The sequence below is a fragment of the Protopterus annectens genome, chromosome 1.part0, assembly GCF_019279795.1.
Source record: "Protopterus annectens isolate FY-2018-M chromosome 1.part0, PAN1.0, whole genome shotgun sequence".
Classification (NCBI taxonomy): Eukaryota; Metazoa; Chordata; order Ceratodontiformes; family Protopteridae; genus Protopterus; species Protopterus annectens.
In genome coordinates this window covers 1,385,286,496-1,385,307,376 of record NC_056725.1, presented here as the reverse complement: position 1 = coordinate 1,385,307,376, position 20,881 = coordinate 1,385,286,496, and the positions used below count along the sequence as shown (strand labels likewise).

General features: G+C 39.5%; 1 protein-coding gene across 4 annotated transcripts in view; it reads right to left on the bottom strand.

The window, feature by feature from the left end:
- ANKRD6 (ankyrin repeat domain 6) overlaps window positions 1–20,881 on the bottom strand; it is a 1,808,044-nt gene that overhangs the window by 902,583 nt on the left and 884,580 nt on the right. The window lies entirely within an intron of this gene.

Sequence of the window (20,881 nt, the reverse complement as noted above, 5' to 3'; positions counted from 1 at the left end):
CCAAGAATTTAGCCCATGTTCCGACAAGTCAGCACCCGATGCCCCTGTCCAGCAGGGACACAGGTGGAATCCCCAAGGGTGTATTTACTGTTCCCCATCCAGTTATCCAGGTTGTGCTTAAAAAGGGTTAATGAAGTACTCTGCCTGATGTGGAGAGGGAGTCTATTCCACAGAAGGGGGAGTCTCTGGGGCACAAATCTGTCCTATCAACATGTCCTATTGATGTCGCAGACTAGGTTGAGGTCACACATACGGGTTACTCGAGTGGAGCTTGACTTGCGGATATGCAGCAGTCCCATCAAATTGGGGGTCTGAGAATGTTTTTGTATGCCAGACAGAGGTCACCTCTCAGGGGTCTGTATGAGACTGAGTAGAAGGACAGGGCTTTTAGCCTATCTGTGTAGGGTAGATGTTTGAGGGCCCTGGATTCTCCTGGTGAGGAACCTCTGCGGTCTTTCCAGATGCTGCATGTGGACAGAGCTCGAAGCAACAACATTTCGTTTAGCCTGCACTGAGGTGTAGGTCTAAATGACAATAAAGTTTACTTTGATTTTGACTTTGGGTACAGAGATCTAGGGATTGCAATAAAGACTAAACTAATATTCGAGAACCATGTGACCACTCCTAGGGTTAAAGCATTAAGAAATATGGGACTTAAGTTAAAATCTGTTTCATTATGGGTTGAATGGAATATGACAGCTTTATGCCAATTAATTGAGACCTTTACTGAAATATAACAGCTCTTTCTGTATTTATACAAGAAGCCAGCTACAAATGCTGGAATCAGTGGAGGGACGATTCACCAAACACATTTCAACAGTTTGAGAATTTGGCTTTCAAGATCAATGCTTAAAACTAAATTTATTTACTATTCATTACAGATATCATTATGAGGAAGTCATTTTAGCATATAGAGCTTTTAGTAATTAACTAATCCAGGCAACACTAAACTTAACAGTATAGTCTAATTCAATTATGGAGAACTTTAACTTTTGCACACATTTAAATAAAACTTCCTTAATAAATAAATATAGTACTCAAATCATTCCGAGAATTTGGAATAAACTGCCACCTATTCTACAGCATTCAGAAAAACGTATCTCAAAACTTAAGGAAAAATAGATTTCTGCTTGGGACTTGAGGTTTTAATCCCAAGTTCACACATTCACTGTTTCTTAACTGCCCTTAGGCCTAAACATTAGTATTAATTATTTATGAACTTATGAATTTAAAAAGACCAACAGTGGCACCATGTTTTCTTTTGCTTTTCTAGCCAATACAGGATGTATGACTGACTGCTAATGAAACGTCATTATAAAAATAACTGTGGAATAATCAGCCTGAGACAGTATGAAAACAAATAACTAAGAAGCACAAACACACACAAAAAAAAGTATGAGATACATTCACGGCCAGTCTTGGGCAGGGCACTGCTCTCACTTCTCTTGTAAGGAAGTTTATTATTTATTTACTTTATTTTATGGTAAATAAAAATGGTGTTTACTTGCTATAAAATGAATAAATAAAGAATGGAGAAGTACCCCTACTTAGGGTTGCCAGCTGTCCGGTTTTTGACCGGACTGTACGATTTTCTGACAAATTGTCCAGTTACAAATTTCATTCAAAACCGGACACATGAAGTCCGGGTTTTTTGCCACTGTAAACTCTTGTGACAAAATTAAAATTACACTTAAAATCAAAGTACTGTAATTAAAAAAAAATCACATTACATATCATAATTAATTTTGAAACAATGAACCCCAATGCACATAAAGTTTTTGCGATTTAGCGGCATGTACGAGAAAGCAATGATATATATGTATCAAATGTAATTAATACTACGGGATTTCAAAAGCAAGAGGGTAACAGCAGTATGCATAATATTTCCTGTGAAAATGATCTTAACTGTTGGTTGACTGCTGTAACAGATTTCCGATTGCTCATGGCTCATTGCTCTTGTCAATTTGGTAATCTATTGGTTGAGTCTTATTGCGTTCAGCATGGCGATTGCTGTTGCAGGAACCACTCGATCGACCAGCATTTCTGGGGGACTCTTCCAGATCCAGGAAGGTATATGGGCTGTGTTAGAAAGTTGGGCAGTATTGTGGGTGAGTGATAGTTAACACCAGTTTTATTTTCCAAGAGTGAGTCAATCAGCTATTTGAAATTTCATAGTATTAAGGAAGATCAAACTGAACAGTTGACATGTGTGGCATTTTCTCTTTTTAGCTGCAAGGAAAGTATGACTACACATGGCTTCGTACAATTTGTCACATCTTGGCATTTATATCTGTTGAGTTAGTCTGTAGATTTTCTCAATCATTTTGTCATTATTCTGATGTGGTACTGCTTGCGTATGAAATTTGCCATGAACTAAATTAATACTTGGGATTAGACAGTAGTGTGGTGGGATTGGATGGTTATGTAGTGGAGAATAAGCTCATTCCTTATTAATAACACTAATCAGAAAAAAACTAAATGAAAACTCCAGCCAAGCTAGAACTTCCAATGAGTGACCTTCCAAACCTCCTGTAACAGAGGCACATGGGATATATGCAAATGAACCTTATGAACATCACGTGTATCTGACGTTCATAAGGGTCATTTGCATATATCCCATGTGCCTCTGTTACAGGAGGTTTGGGAGGTCAGTCATTGGAAGTTCTAGCTTGGCTGGAGTTTTCATTTAGTTTTTTTCTGATTGGTTTTTCAGTGTGACCTTCTAACTCTTTGTTTTTATTAATAACACTAGAAAAAATGCTTACAAAAGATAATTACGAAGCTTGGAGTACTGTGCTCTAGTCAGGATTTTAAAGGTGGATTATGTTCAAAAAGAGGAACAGAGTGTTCCGACAGAGGAGACCGGAATCTAGCAATGAAGAGGATGATCGCAAGACGTGTCAGTCAAGGGAAGAAGATACAGTGGAGGAAAGTGAGATAGGGTCTGCTGGATATAACCAGTTGCATCAGCGAAGAGTACTGTTATGCAGTTCCAAACCTAAGTAAGAGCATGTTGCACCAGCTAGCGGAGGTGACTATATGAAGGAGAGAGAGAGGAGGAAGACCATGGTTCAGTTGTTGGCAATGAGACAGCACCCTCTGATGAGAAAAGACATTTAGAAGTGGGCTTGCTGACTTTTGAGGATGAAAGACGAGGTACTTAATTTTGTTTGTTTTTGCAGACAAAAAAAATAAATGTAAACTAAATCATGAAAGAGTACACCAGAAAATACAGCTTTTCATTTTGATGTGCAGACAAGGGTGTATTCAGAATTTTCCATTTTGTACTTACAATCTCATAGTGTCCCCATTACTTTTTTGTGCATTTAAAATGTACACATTTCATCAGATCTTCCTCAGTGTGGGTGCATAATTTTCGGTAGAAGCCTTCTACAACTATAACAAAGGTTGTCTTTAAAGTAATATTTGTATTTCTGAAAAGGTTATGCACAAATAGTTTAGAAATATTCTTGCGTCAGTAGTGCATATTTTGAAATACAATGGACACAGCTGAGTACAGAGAGCATGCAAGTTGAGTACAAAGAGTATGCCAGGCTATATCCTTGTATGCAGCAGCAGTACTACTACCATAGCTACATATATGCATAATGCAAAGCTCTCCTTTTGAAAAAACTGGAGTTGGCATACTGGCATGGTGGTTCACAGTGTCATGGTTGAAAAAGACTGGCAATAAACTTGATAACAAATAATACCTGACTTGATTGACCTGCGGTGATACAGGGTACTGGCTTACAGGGGGCAGGCATTTTATAAGTAAAGTGTGTAAGTGAAAGTTACGTGAGTTCCACTATAGGTGCTGCTTACTTGTGGCACCCAGGTATAAATAGTCTTTGTGAATGGCTTTACTATTTCCCAAAGGATCTTCTCAATTCTGCCTTGCATGTCCCCAACCCCTAACTAATATAATCTTCTTCTGGGTTGTTTCATCTTTTATGGGGAAGGGGATCCATGTTACGCATGCCCTAATCATGATGCTTCAAACAGTGTGACTAGTAAATATGTTGCTTGCACAGTGTCTTGTTGTTCACTTTGCTTTGTTTAGTAAATGTGTATCAGTGGTTTGTGCTATAAAATTTGAAATAAATGTTTTAAATTAAATCCAAATATCTGTAATCACTGTAGAAGTAAAGCAGAAGACAATATGTACACTGAGAGTTTTGAAAAGTGTTTATGGCAACTGGGGAGAAATCGGCTGAAAGCAGGCATCTGGAACAAAAAAAGAGGGTGTTACCATCAGCTAATGTCACGGTGATGTCACAAAATGGGTGGAGCATGGCTGGGAGAGGGGTGGGAATGGGTGAAGTTATGGGTGATGCGAGGGGCGTGACCTCAGTCCGGTTTTAGCCACAAAGAAAGCTGGCAACCCTACCCCTACTAGAGGATTGAGAGAGGTGCCGTAAGGAAGAAAGCTGGCAGATTTGGCCATTTGATTTGTTTTCCCCCTGCTTGTCCCACCCCCAATCCACTGAGAAAATGAATTGGGTAGATTGCAAGAGTGACAGAGCAAGAATTGGGTAGACTGCGAGAGCGACAGAGCAAGACATCAACAAATTCAAAACCTAAGAGAGACCGGTGTGCACAGAAAGCTCTGAAATGGGATGAGAGAAGTATTATTATTATTATTATTATTATTTTATTTTTTATTCTTGCTAATGGCAGACAACCAAATATTTTGTATTGCTGGGGGATGGCTAGTCCTCAGCTATCCCTGAGTTTGCAGAACATGCCTGATTTTGCTTGCGCTATCAACTCTCAACTGTCTGGATTTTTGCATAATAATTGTCCTCTATTCCACATAAAATGTGTGTGTTTCCTTGGAAATTGTTAAGGGTGAAAGCCACTAAAATAATGGCAGACATTTTAAGTTTCAGACTTAACATTCTTCAGAAAATGCATACTAATGAAAAATCTGTTACTCTACCAACTTTCTACATTTATAAGAACAATATTTAACACCTGTTCCCGATTTACAGCCTTTATCCCCCATTATTTTTCACTCTATCCATATTCCTTGTGCTAAAAAATTAATAGGTATGTCTCATATGTGTGTGGGTATATGTATATTTACCTCAAATTGTCGGCTTACCAGATAATCGAATCCCATTTCATTGAGACCACTTTATCGAATCTTCACTTCTTTGAATGCCAGGAAAAATGGCAATTCATCCAGGGTAAACAACCACTCCACCGCCAGTACAAAACAACAAAGAGCAAAACAAGTATCCCTCCAAGTGGGGGGCATCATCCCCCACACCCCCACAACTAAATATATCAACTCCGAGCTTGCACTACAGTGGGGAAAGGGCAAGGTTCACCATGGTGGCTGAGTGGTTGTTTACCCTGGGTGAACTGCCGTTGTTCCAGGAGTTTGAAAAAGAGAAGATTCAATAAAGTGGTGTCGATTAAATGGGATTCCGTTATCTGGTACGTCGACAATTTGAGGGAGACACACACACACACACACATTTATATATATATATATATATATATATATATATATATATATATATACATATACATATACACACACACACACACGGGTCCCAGTAACGTTACTGAATGCTACTTTGGTCAATACCTGTTTAACTGACACAATATGGTCAATTAAAGGTGGCTGATAGGTGTACAAGATAGACAATCCTCAGGTAGGAGAATACACCATTTTCCCTGGGATTATGTGATCTCAGAGTTAGAATATATAATTAGCAGGGGGTGTGGCAGCATTCTTTGTGTATTGTTTAAAGTCTTGCATGTGCTGAGAATTAATTCTCATTGCATGTACAGCAGGATGTTGATATTTATGCAGGTCAACATAAATGATATTCAATGAATTTAAGTAATTCCATACACACACACACACACACACACACACACACACACACACACACACAACCCCTATTTCCCATTTTTATACATGGAGTTGGAGTGCCACTTCAACAGTGACAATAATCTATAGCCAAGGTTTACACCGGCTGGGTGGATACTGTATATATTTATTTTCGTAAACCACTGAACATTACAGCCTGTTAAACATTTCAGATATAAGACTTCTGTGCTGCTTTTTCCCCAGAAAACATCTGTTGATGCAAAACATTTTTCTATTATATCAAAGAATTCAAATAAGAGAAAAATGCTGGCCTGTTTGTGGAATGATGTAACTAAGAGCTGCTTTTTCCTCATTACTCTGACTTTTACTGCAATTAGAGTGAAGATACTTGAAATACTTTAATTTGGGACTATTGTTTACATGGAAGAAAGCTGAAATGCAGCCCATGTCTATCATTTTTAGCTAGAACAGTACTCTTATGTCTTTAATTTTTTTCCCAAACCTCAGAGGTGTGTACAGGTAATTACAGCTTGTGCTGGGCTGGGGACAGTGTGGTCATTATTTCTTTAACTTTGAACAACCCAAAACAAGTGTATCCAAACACCCTGATCCAGAACACTAGGACTCCGCAAAAACTTAACCAGATGATTCAGTATAAATACTATTTTATTGTAAAATCACAGATTTAGCGCTTTCATCAACTCAAAATGTTGACTTCATCAGAATACTTAAAACCTACCAATAATCCATTTTATACTGTTAGATTTTGTCGCCAAAAAATCTAAACCAATCTCCACTCAGTAATACTTTTAAAGACATAGCTTATACTAATTTTACTAAAAATCACATTCAGTGCTTAAATAATTCAATCTGCTTCATCATAAAAGTGTAAAATAAATATAATATATGAGTACTTCACAATATCAACAGTCCTATAATACAAAATAATTGATGTATATAAAAAAGCATATAACAAAATTCCTATGATGTCTAATATGCTCATATTCATAACTTAGCAAGTAATATAGGCTTAATGGGTATACTGTCATTCAAGCCAGGGAAGTTAGTGGCATCTAAGAGTATTTGCCACTTAGCTTCTTTTTCTCCTAGTATTGCTTTTATGTTACCTCCCCTGGGACTGATATACACCTGTTCCAAAATGGCAAACTTAAAATTATGACATTCTCCTTTGTCAGCAATATGCCTAAACAGAGCATTGTTGATGTCCTTTCTTTTTATGCAGTATAAGTGATCGTATATTGTGTTCTTAAACAACCTTTCGGTCTTCCCTATGTAATATCCAGGACATATCATGCATTTCACTAAATAAATTATATATTTAGTGTTGCAGTTACCTGGTTTGAACTTGACAGTAGTACTATTCACATTCTCCAAGATCAAACTTTCAATTTCTAAAATGTAACTGCAATAGCGACAATTTCCACACTTACGTGTGTATCCTACCTTTTTCGATTTTCTCTTACTATCATAATTCATCTCCAAATTACTTTTGATATTCCTGTCCATTTTAAATACAAATGTTGGTGTGTCCTCAATCAAATGACTAATATCTTCGTCAGCCTTTAAAATATTCCAATTATCCTTTAATAGATGCTTAACCTTCTTTGCACAAGGACCATATTTCACTACACATGCTCTGCTAAAGTTAGAAACACTATTAGAATTTGAATTAGTCACCATCTGTGCAATTCCCTTACCTAATATAGGTTTGTATTTGTTGTTCCATTCCTTGATGACAAACTGTGCAACATCTTCTATTAGGCCCCTCGGATAACCTCTCTCCATAAATAAGGAACTAATACGCTAACTTTTCGTGACTTCTTTAACTTTCCTCACACACACATCAGCGGTGCTCACAGAGGATCACTATAGCTTGTATAGCAGCAGTGTGCTCCTAGGAGTAATAAGTTGGAAACATTATTGTGATCATTTTTTTTTACTTTTCTCACAAGCATCAGATGCATATTCACATGGATACGTTTTGTGGGAGTGTAAGCAGTGATGGAAACATAGCTCTGATCATTTTTGTTTACTTTCCTCCCAAACATCACATAATCTTTAGTGGGAGTGTAACTGGGTATGCTGTTTAGATGTCTTACTGCAACAGGTTGAGCTGCTGTACATTTTAATAAATAATGGGAGTACATTTGAGTTTCAGACTTCATATCTTTCAGAAAATGCATAAAATCACAAATCCTGTTATTCTAACAACCTTCTAAGTTTATAAAAAACAATTTTTAAAATGTGTTCCTATTTTTGGGTCTTTATCCCCTCATTATTTTAGGCTTTGTTCAGATTTCTTGCAATAAGAAGTTGAGAGGTATTTTGGCCATTTGTGCCTTCACTTTCATCCCAGTCTAAGAGAGGGATGCACAAAATGTGACTGCTTTTTTGTGGGATGGTACTGAGGTAGGTACTATTCTCTGATACGATTAAAGTATCCTCACAAACATTTATCTTCTCAGTTTACTGTGAACTGTTATTTTGTCAGTTTTGAGCATTAAGCCCTGGATACAACTTTCTTTCTTCCTAGAAGTAACAACAATAATAAAAAAAGACTGAATTTCTTTCCTTACAATTTTTGTTCAGACCATCACTGGATAAAAAGTTTGGAAAAAAGCTGTAAAATGGATATCAGCGCATCTAGAATCCTAATGGCTTGTGGTGGCCTAAAGGCCCCCCCACACCCTCAACTTAACGTAGTTATTTCCTCCAAGTGTAGTTTTGGTCTCTTATGACCTGCTGAAAGGGTGCAGGAAAAAGCAAAGTTCAAAAATAACACTGAAGATGTGGCTGGTTAGCTCAGTTGGTTAAAGCATGCTGCTAATAATGCCAAGGTCATGGATTCGATCTCCCTACTGGCCAGCTTCCTTTGGGAAGGGATGGCACAATGGTTAAGGTGTTTACATGACAGACACAAGGGGCAGGGTTTGATTCTTAAATGGGATAATTGGCTAGGCCTAAAATGGCCCACACCATGGGGGATGGCATAATGTTTAAGGTGTTTACCTCATAGACACAAGATACAAAGTTTGATTCTCATCTTTAGAGAGGAAATTGGCTAGGCTTAAAATGGCTCACAAGGCCTAGCCTTCTACTTGCCTATGAACTTAAATGAGGACTGAACTGGAAACTGTGATGAGTTAGAGGACTGTATTAGGCTTCATGTTTCAAATGGAGTAGCACTGTCTACTTGTAGTTGTCTGCGGCACCTCTCATAGACAGTAGTGTGTGCACTGTACTTAATTTACCAAGATAGGGTAACAGTTTACTTGTATTTTAATGTGTTTTTGACAATATATAAGCTAATAAATAGAAATATAATTTTGCTTTTAATAAACAATAATACCATACATTCCTGATATTACTTTGAAAGAATTTTAAGTCCAGGAGGACAGCTGGTGGAAGAGGTGAGGGTGGATGAGACAGTGGGTGAGGTGGTCAGCATGGCCCCCTCCTTTCAAAAATGGCCAAATTGGGACCAACAACTGCTAAGGTCAGCCCTGCTCTCACTATAGATTCTGAAATAGGAGTAACTTTGAGCATTTCAGTTCTAAATATGCAGAAATATCACACAGGAGGATGGGATAGGGCATTATAATCTCATGTTTTGGGGACAACAAGTACACTGTGGGAATGAGAAGACTTAGCCAGCGGTGCCAGCATATCCATCTTTTCAGGTCATTTATGGTTAGAACAAAAAAAAAAATAGAATAACAACTATTATTCTACAGGGGCCTCAGTATTACACAGAAGACTGACGCAACAACTTTTTCAGTTTATGTCCATAGTGGTCTTTAACGGATAAAATATGTGGCTGAAACTGTTCTACTAATGCATTTGAAGGCAACAGGTCTTCTATCAGACACTTCTGAAATAATAAAACTAAGTAAACAGACTGACACACAAATGGCATAAAAAGACAAGTCATCAAGATTCAGTATACCATAAGTATGACTAGATCTCCCCTTGCTTCTGGGTACAGCACTTGTGAATCTGGTACACTCAACAAAAGTCCCTCCCCATAATGGGTAAACGAAGCAAGCCTTCATATATAGTTATATACAAGCTCTTCTTAGTGACAGTAGCACCAAAGAAAAAGCTTGATAATGCAGTAAATAACATAGCTCTCAACCTCTTGGAAAAAAATCTGGACAAAGTCAAAAATAAGCAGGGGGTGCAAAGCCCCAAACATAGGGAACATTTTAAATATTGCTCTTGTACATTTAGAAAGCTGCTAGAATAAAAGGTATTGTGTTACCATACATTTTTGGACAGATGTGAATTCTGAAACTCAAATGCCTGTAATTACATAGTGAATTCAATCCTCAGCGATTTGCTACAAAAATTCAGAAAAAACACAAATTTTGAGGAATAGGCCAAAAATATGAGGCAAAAATCTGAATGTTCTGTGAAAATCTGGACAGGTGAGAGGTGTGGTAAATAACCTTTATTAAAGTCAAGGAACGTGTGCATTTAGTAAATTAAGTTTAGTGACTTTCACTCTGAGAAAATGTTAACTAAGGAAATAGTTCTGGATCTCTAGAACAGCCACAGTTAAAAATGAATATGCGAAAACCTCATTAAGGTTAACCATTTCTGGAACAGTATTTCATTCAGACGGGTAAGAATCCCTTTCATGAAGTCATTTACAATACTGATAATCAAAAATTAGTGAAAAAAAAAAATAGTCCAAAGCTACACATACAAAAGACAGATCTTAGTAACTCCCACTATAGGATATAGAATATTCTTCTTCTATAGGAATGGATTTTAAGGCACATAAAATAATACATAGCTCCAAGTCACACATACAACAAGGTAGTAAATCACAGAATAAATGATTTATTCAGGAGCCATTAAACCCCTAGGGTAATTCTCAGTATGTCTTGTATTACAAAGCTCACTGAAAATAATATAGCCTTGTAGGATTACAAAAGAAAATCTTGCCTAGACTAGCCCAGAGCTAAGTAACATATTTTATCACTGAGATGAAAAAAATTGTTTTTTATTGCTTATTTTTTAACTGGATGATGCATTCAGTATAATGTGTGCCTGTTTTCAGATACGGCACAACAGTGCTGAACAGAGAGTAAAGGCACACTGGTAATCTACATATGTTAACTTTAACAATAACAAGGGACAGTGGAGACCTAGTGCTGTTACAGAAAAAAATAACATCAGCTAAAGAAGACAGAGAAAGCAAGAATAGCTTGTTCAAAACAATGGCTAATAAAAGCACCTTCAGGTGTGGAATGCATTCAACAGGTGCATTTAACAACAGTGATATCAGGCAAGTATGCTAAGTAGTCTAACACTACAGAAGGAAATAAGGATGTGTGTGCTGGCACCTGTGTGTGTGTGTGTGTGTGTGTGTGTGTGTGTGTGTGTGTGTGTGTGTGTGTGTGTGTGTGTGTGTGTGTGTGTGTGTGTGCGTGTGAAATTACACTGACATCACAGAAGGAACTTCCATGTTAAAGGTGTAGTCATTACGGCTGGCTTTGCAAAGACAGAACATACTACACATCACTGGAACTTGCATGTTCAAAATACAACAGTGTTTCGGAATGAAGAAAAGAAGTCAGGAGTACAAGCTGTCCCAATGCAGGCTCAGTACTTTCTAGGCTTCTACTCAAACAGTGAAAGGAGGTGAGGTATGAACGCAAATAATTTGCCTACTAAAGAAGGGCAGAAACCTAGATAAAGATAGCAAGAGAAGAATACAAGGTACCATCAATTACTGTGAGAAGCACCAGGTCATTTTGGTATTCGTGACGACAGCGACACTACATTATGCCTTAAAAAACTACATTTAAAGAATGAACACAGAGTCATCACTTAAAGAGCTGCTAACACCTCAGAAAATACTTTGATAAAAACATAACGGGTGCAATTCAGACTGTGTTCCATACAGCATCTTGGCATTACGTTTTCTTGTATTAATAACATATACAGTGTGTAAATCCATGCAACGTTTCCACCAGGTTCTCATAAAAGTCTGTTTTTCTCTCTAGTTTACTCCTATTCTAAACTCATAATCCTATGATGCTGCATTATACATTTTTTTTTCTGAAAGAAACTCTGATGTTCTAGTCATGACATTACAGCTATTGGTAGGGAAAGACAACAACACACAGGAAATCACTAGGGATCAAAAACTGTTTAACGCAGATTGCTAGAGAACGATATCACAGAAGTTGACAAAGCTTTAAAAATAAATATTTCAATTTTTTTTTTTTTTGCTGAATTCATCCCAAATACATCAGCAACTTTATAATGAATGACAACTTATTTGATTTGTGTAATGTAGTCCTTCACTAGAAGTGCTGCAGTTAACATTCTGTAGACAGAAATATCTACTTTACTTAGACCAGCAGCTAAATGTTTTACAAAAATTCCACTGTGATGAAGTTAGGTCTGGGAGTTCACATTATACGTTATATCCTGGAAAAAAATCACTTTTCTTTTGATGATTCCTTAACTCAAAAATACATTTTGTTGCATTAAATTAACAGAGAACAATGCCAAGGGACAGCTTTTGGATTTACACTACCTTTGGATATTATTCTTATTCTAATTTAGTGTTAGCACATTGGGAATCAATGTTTATTCTCAACCATAGTAAACCTTGGAGAGCTAGAATTCTCTGTTTACGGCTGTTTTGTGGATGATATTTTCTTGGTATGGGAAGACACTAAGGAATCTTTGCTAGATTTTATTGCCTACCTTTCTAATACCACCACATTCCTAGATTTTGAAATACATATGTCAGACACTGAAATCGATTTCTTGGATGTGAAATTAAATTTAGATGGAATAAAAGGAATAACTATGTCCTTTACAGGAAAGATACATAGAGGAATCACTTACTGCATAAAACCAGCCTGCATCCAAGGCATATATTTATCAGCTTAGTGGAAAAAGTACAGTTTTGTACCTACCATAAATGTAGATGTTCGAGTGCTCATACAGCTGCAGTCATAACAGATGGGTTTTCCTGCCGTCAGGCGGGTCCTCGGTCGGCCGAATTCCAAAGTCTTGGTCCGGCGTCGGTTGTCGTCGCTTCCTCCCTGACGTCAGTGCGGCAGGGGTATAAAAGAACCAGCCAATGCCATTTTCTTCAGTTTTTCTTGCCCCAGATGTCAGGTGCCCCCAGAAAGAAGGCAATACATAAATTTATGTAATAATGCAATGCAATGTAATCAAAAAACAGTAGTTGCAAGCAAATACACCATAAATAAATACCCTAGGTTGTATGAAGAGGTATTAGCCAATAGGCTTGTCCCAAGAGGGGAAGGAGGGAGGGAAACCTGGACTGCAGCTGTATGAGCACTCGAACATCTACATTTATGGTAGGTACAAAACTGTACTATGTTCATCGTGCATACAGCTGCAGTCATAACAGATGGGTTGAATCCCAAAGCTAAAAAGAGGGTGGTAGGCACTAGGTGGAACTAGGAGGAGCCAGGATGCCCTGTAAGACTGCAGTGGCAAAGCCTGCACTAGATTTGGAGTATAGTTGTAGGTGATAGTGCTTGGAGAAGGTATGCACAGAACTCCAAGTGGCTGCTTCCAAAATATCTTTGGTAGGAACCCCCCTGAGGAAAGCTGCAGAGGTAGCTGTGGCCCTTGTGGAGTGGGATCTGATGCCTGTTGGTACAGTCTTACCATGAAAAGAGTAATAAAAGCGTATGCAGTTGGATATCCATTTTGAGATTGTCTGCTTGGAAATTGGCTTCCCTTGAGCTCCTGTAGCATAGGACACAAAGAGTTGCTCTGATTTTCTGAAAGGCTTTGTTCTGTCCAAATAATAATGCAGCTGTCTGTGGATGTCCAAGGAATGTAGTAGTCTTTCTCCTTTGTTTTGAGGATTAGGGTAAAAGGTAGGTAAGTGGATAGCCTGATTTAAAGCTACCCTGGATACTACCTTTGGCATAAAGGACGTGTTGGTTCGTAAGGAAACTCTGTCCTGATGGAAAATGATGAAAGGCTGCACAGCCATGAGGGCTTGTAGTTCCGATACCCTGTGAGCTGAGGTGATAGCCAGAAGGAAGGCTGTTTTCCAGGACAAATATTGCAGTTCTGTTGAGGCAGCTGGCTCAAAAGGAGGCAAGGTCAGTTTTTCTAGAATGAAATTGAGGTCCCAAGCAGGAACTGGTTGTTTCCTTGGGGGTTTTATATTCTTAGCCCCTCTGAGGAACTGTCTTAAGAGTGGGTGAGAGAATAAAGGAGGATCAGTGTTGTATTCTGCAGAAATGGCTGAGGCATGGATTTTGATGGAGGAGAATGAAAGTCCGCTCTTTAGCATCCCAGCTAGATACTGTAATATTTGAGGTAAATTCAGTATTCCAGGATTCTGGCCCTTTTTCTCATTCCAGGCACAAAACCGTTTCTATTTTGCGGAGTAAACTTTTCTAGTAGAAGGCCTTCTGGCTTCCAAAATGACATCCTGCACCTCCTTGGAGAGTAGGGTCTGCTGTGAAGTCAAGGAATCTTCCATGCGGCTAGATTGAGTGTTTTCAGCTGACTGTGAAGAGTTTTGAAGTTGTGTTGAGTCAGAAGAAGAGGCATTATTGGTAGGGTCAATGGTGGGGAATGTGTCAGGCTCCTCAGGAGTGGGTACCAGTGTTGTCTTGGCCAGTCCGGGGCAATGAGAATCATCTTTGGTCTGTCTGCTCTGGTTTTTAATAGAACTTTGGGCAGCAGAGGAAGAGGTGGAAAGGCATAAACTGTCATTGCTGTCCAACTGAAGGAGAGTGCGTCCACTCTCCAGGCCTGTGGATGAAAGGTTCTTGAGCAGAATTTTTTCAATTGGTGATTTCTGTGGGAGGCAAAGAGATCTATGTCTGGCCTTCCCCATGCTTAAATTACCTCTGTAAAAACTTGAGGATGTAACTTCCATTCGTGTGGATCTGTCATATTTCTGCTTAGGTTGTCTGCCAACGTGTTTTCCTTGCCTGGCAAGAACTGTGCTTGAAGTTCGATTTGTAATTCCAGAGCCATGTTCCAAAGAGACATGGCCAGCCTGCATAGTGGGTATGAATGGGTTCCTCCCTGTTTGTTTATGTACCACATTACTGTGGTGTTGTCTGTCCTTATCAATAGCTGACCTGGATGCAGAAGGTTTTTGAAAGCTATAATAGCATTTATTACTGCTAGCATTTCCTTTTGATTGATGTGTAGGTGCTTTTCTTTTTGGGACCATTTGCCCTGAATGCACCGATCTGTCATGTGCGCCCCCCAGGCATAGTCCGAGGCGTCTGTTGTGATGACCTGATTTGCTTGAGGTTTGCAGAATGGGAGACCTGTGTTTCTTTGGCATGCTTGAGCCCACCACAGAAATTCCTTTTGAAGACATGGAATCAGTGGTATTATTGTTTCCAAACTGTGGCTGTGTTGAGACCATAGGTTTTTCAGGTACCACTGAAGTTTCCTCATATGCAGCTTTGCACATGGGATTAGTAGGATGCAAGATGCCATGAATCCCAGAGCCTGCAGGATTTTCCTTGCAGTCAGCCTGGTGAAATTTGCTAGTTTTCTGAAGTATTGAGTTAGTTGCCCCTGTTTCTCTGGCGTGAGACAGGTCATCTGGGTGTTTGTGTCCAAGTTGGCACCCAGGAAAATTATAGTTTGAGAGGGTATTAGTCTTGATTTCTTTTTGTTGACTGTGTATCCCAGAGACTTCAACAACTTTATTACAAAAGCCAGATGTTTCAGAAGTATGTGCTTGCTGTCCGCTTGGATCAGGCAGTCGTCCAAATATGGGTATATTTGTATCCCTTGAAGTCTGCAATAGGCAATTACTGATGCCAGGCATTTCGTGAATACTCTGGGCGCAGTAGATAAGCCAAAGGGCAATGCAGAGAATTGATAATGAGTTGAACCTGCAAGAAATCTGAGGTATCTTCTGCAATCTTGTCTGATTGGGACATGCAGGTATGCCTCCTTGAGGTCCAATGTTACCAGCCAAGACTCCTTGCCCAGCATGGGAAGAAGCTGCTGTAATGTGAGCATCTTGAATTTTGGCACGAGTAAAAATGTGTTTAGGATGGATAGGTCCAAAATAGGTCTCCAATCTTTTCCCTTCCTTGGTACCAGAAATAGTCTGGAGTAAAAACCTTGACCTTGTTCTTGTGTAGGTACCTCTTGAATAGCTTTCATGTCCATGAGATCTGAAATTTGCTTTTGTGCCTCTGCTCTTTGATTGTGTGGCAGGTTTGGCATGCCTCTCATTTTTGGAAGGGTGTGAAAATGGAATCTGTAGCCTCTGTCTATAATGTCCAGGATCCATTTGTCTTTTGTGACAATATGCCAATTTTTCGAAAATAATGCCAGTTGTCCGCCTAAAGGTGCTGCCATTTGAGCCCTGCTTGGCATGCAAAGGAGAAAGTCATTGGGTCTGCTTTCTGAATGGCTGTGAACTATCCTCACCACCTCTTTGTGTAGATGCTTGCCATTGTCTGCCTCTAAACGATCCTTGAGATTGCCCTCTGCCCCTCGGGTGCCTGTATCTACCTCTTTGGTGTCTGTCCGTGGCTGGAAAGGACCAGTTTTTGGAAGGCCAATTTCTACTGAAACGTGGTGGTTGTACCTGTAGGAAATCTTTCACTGTTTGCATTGATTTAGCCTTTTCCTCCATTTTCTTTAATACCTCCTCAGCTTTAACACCAAATAATACATCCTTTTGCAGAGGGGCATCTAGTAATTTAGCTTTGACATGATATGGTAAGGTTTGCTCTTTGAGCCAGGCATGTCTACGTATGACTGATCCTATAACAGCAGCTCTACATGAGGCCTCTAAAGCATCAAAACCACATTGCAAGGTATGTTTACCCACTTGTTCTGCACTATGTATCAAATCCTGCAACTCCTTCAATTCTGGTTGTTCAGGTTGTGGCATTTTGCTTCTCAACTGTGATAACAGAAACTGTTGGTACTTTAACATATGGAACTGGCAGTTTAATGCCCTCATGGTTAAGGTGGTCGAGGTGTATACCTTTTTCCCCCACCTTTCTAAAGCTCTGGAATCCCTCTCTGAAGGTAATGGATTTTTAGCAGTGGAGGCCTTAATTCCCTTGGGGCCCTGTGAGATAGTTTCTGGGTCAGCCGCATGGCTTTTGTATAGGAATTGGTGTGAGTCAGGAACCCGGTAATACCTGTCAGGCTTGACTGGGGCTGGAGGTAAAGAGTCTGGGTTAAGGCAGGCCTCCGAATACACATCATCTAGGATGTCTAAGACAGGAGGTATAGCCAGAGGCCTGTGCTGAGGGAGCAAGAGAAAATCCCTAAGCCTTTTCTTGGAGTCTGAGTACTCTTGGCCTTCCCAGTGGAAGTGTTCCCTCAAGATATGCAAGGTTTCCCCAAAAGAGTAATCCTCGGGGGGGGGGGCAGAAGGAATGGACTCCTCTGCATCAGAATCTTCAAAAGGGGAGTATGAATGTTCCTGGTCAGCAGAATGTTCTGAAAGAATGGAGGCCTGGTCAGAGGAGGGGGATTCTTCCTCCACTCTGGGCCTTTTGTCCGGGGGGGGGTTGAGAACCCCTGATAAGAGTAATTAAATCCTCAGCCATTTTAAGCATCTGCTTTTTAGGCATGGGGCCTTGAGAAGGGCCCTGTGGAGCTTGTTTTTTAGTATGCATGGCTGTTTTAGACTTAGTGAAAGCCTTGATGGAAAAAGAAGAGGAAGGCCTGAAGACACCTTGAGAGGTGGCAGACCTGTCTAAACTCTGAGTTTCACCGCCAAGAGTGGCTTCGGTATCTGTAGTCGGGGTGTGGGCCGAAGAGCCTGCGACCTCGGGCACAGTAGACACCGCCAATGAAGTGTCGTCGGTAGTCAAGGGCTGCGTAGGTGCCTCGCTGAGAACCGGACCACCTGTAGTCGGCTTTGGCGTGGTGTCGGTAGAGGTGCGGACCTCGTGTGTCGGTCCTTATCTTTGCGTCTTTTAGTCAAAACTGGAGTCGGAGTATCCGACGACATAATGTAGTTAAATTTTTTGCCAAAATAGTGCTGGGCGAACTCCGCCCGATGCTTAATGGTGCGTTTGTTGAATGTAGCACAAGAACGACAGGCCGAGACGTCGTGGTCTGGGCCTAAGCAAGGAATGCAGAGGGAATGAAAATCCTTATGCGGTATTTGCTTCCCACAAGAAATACAATTATTAACTTTGTCTGACATCGGTCTGAGGCAAGAAAAGTTTCCCCAACGGGGTACTTAGCTTTCAAGAAGACTTCAGTTGCAAAATATTCGTGATCTCAGGAGCTGGCCGACCAGCACTTGCGAACTGCTTCTGCTTCGGGCACCGCACGGCAAGAAAGACTGAAGAAAATGGCGTCGGCTGGTTCTTTTATACCCCTGCCACACTGACGTCAGGGAGGAAGCGACGACAACCGACGCCGGACCAAGACTTTGGAATTCGGCTGACCGAGGACCCGCCTGACAGCAGGAAAACCCATCTGTTATGACTGCAGCTGTATGCACGATGAACATTCAACTACTACAGATATCGAGGCTGTGCACTGAAGATTTCAGCCAAGATATTGGAACAGTATCTTTTGGAAAGAGGGTACGATAGTAAAGATATGAAGATGGATGAAAATAAGGTACTGGAAATAGTGAATTTGGTGAAAAGGAACAAAATTTACTCTGTCTTCTGACCTATAGTTCTGATACAGCGCAGATTTGTGATATTGTGAGGAAACACTGGTCAATTTTAACAGTGGTTGAAAACCTCAAATGTATAGTAGGGGAAACACTGAAATTCACGTTTAAAAAATAAAAAGAACTTGCAAAGATTGTTATGTAATAAAGATTGAACTTGCAAGGAAAAGACTAAAATTAAAATCAAAGAAGGCACATTTATGTGTGGCAAATGTAAAGCTTATAACCATATTAATAGAACCAATTGTTTTCAACATCCCGTAACAGGAAGACATTTTTGGTTTAAAGGACATGCTGACTGCAACAGTATAAACTTGATATACGTAGCAAGCTGCCAGCATTGTACTGCCTTTTATGTTGGAAAAAACAATAGAAAGTTCAATGACAAGATTTTTGCAACATTTAAATGATATAAAAAACTGTGTCAAGACTAATGCCTTGGCGAATCACATAATGGTCACATTTGTAAATTTACGGCCCTAGAGATCTTGAAAGAGAACGTAAGGGGAGAAGATATTCATAACAAAACAGAAATAATTGAAGTTAAATGGATAGCTGATTTGAGGGCGGACCAAAACCCTGGTTTAAATACAGTACTCCCACTGAAACCAATATCGTAGGGATGGTGTCCCTAATGAATAGGAATGATTGGCCCAAAAGTAGGCGTTGGCCTGCTTTTATTGTTATGATTGGTTTTACCCTTATTTTAAACAGTAAAGGAAACTAAGCAAATTAGGATCTGAAGAAGGCTACAAGCTGAAAGCGCTTATCTGTTTGTGCATTTCTTTGAAGTGAGAATACATAGTGTGTTCCGTGTTTTTAAAGATTTTATTAAAAGGAGTTTTTTAATGGTTCCATGGTGGTTCGTCTGAACATATTTCTGTGTGCTCATTTGTTTGCTTCTTGTCTCGTTTGTCGAGACGACCTTTATCTTTGGATATGGACTTTCATTCTTGCTTAACATTATCCACAGTGATTATGTCATTAACTATAACCTCAACAACAGGTTTTCAACAAAATATAGAGTAATACATTACAACAGAGTGTGGGCAACATATACTTTTACTCACTGAGTTGGGTAATGTGGGTCTATGTTTGACTATTGAAAAAATAAACCCTCAAATGGCTAAACACTGTAAGGAAAACATCTTTATGCAACATTACTGAACATGAGTAAATGCGAAAAAAATGAATTGAATGGCCACAGTAGGCCAACAACCAGGAAGTAACATGATGCATAAGGTAAGTGAAGGAATCCTTTTAAATTTGCCCTATTTCCTACTGTAGTGCAATCTTGGATTTGGTATATACAGTTGGGGGTGAAGCCCCCACTCTTGGTTGTTGTGCTTACAATGTTGGCCAACTATGGCCAATCAAATTTTTTTCGCAATTACTCATGTTCGGTAATGTTGCCTAATGATATTTTCCATATGAAATTTAGCCATTCATTTTTTATGTTTTCGATAGCTGAACATAGACCCGGGTATTATTTGGTCATAAGACTGTAGCGCAAGTAGGCAAATCACAGCTCCTGTACAGGGACTAAATGTGGTACTTAACCACACCACTACTGCTGAGTATTATGACTACAAAATGATATGATTTTAAAAAAAGCTCTTTATGGGCCCAACTCCAAAAGACTTGCTCTCAGTGCAAGTGATCACAGGTCTTTTGGAATATGGCCCCCAGTGTAAGCCTGTTTATACCTTAAACAGTAGTAAGTAATTTACACAGAGATCAAATCTTATGGAATCTGGCACTATGTTTTAAATAATGCCATGGTATGCTAGCATTGTGTACTACTGTCATCAAGTTCTGTACATGCAGTTGTGAACAGGCTTCTAAAATTATTTAGCCTATGTGCACTCCTTTGCCTATGACACCTCATGGTCAGTACTTCATCTGAAATGTACCTGTTCATCATACTGATCTTTGCTACAGTAACCTTAGCTATATGAGTCATATCCTACCAAGGATACAACAGCCGTCCAGCTTCCAAAGTTTCAAGGCACCTGCCACATGCTGAGCGGACTGAAAAATAACTTTGAGCATCAAGCCCTTCAGAGCTTTACTACTGCCAAACAGCACACTCCTTTGAGGCTTTTGAGGATCAATGGCTGGTTTGTGCTGTTCCTTTGCTGGGCAGATAAGTATCCTTCGGGGTGAAAAAACTTCTATTCAATTATTTTTATTGATTATTAATATCTTCCTCTTCAGGAAAGCTATTTTAAACTCCTTCTCAGGCAAAAAACGGCCTAAAACCAAGCCATAACCTGTCACCGAAAGCCATTATGTAGAGAACACAGTGTCAGTTATGTATATCATACAAAGTTGTCAGAAATAAAAGTAAGATC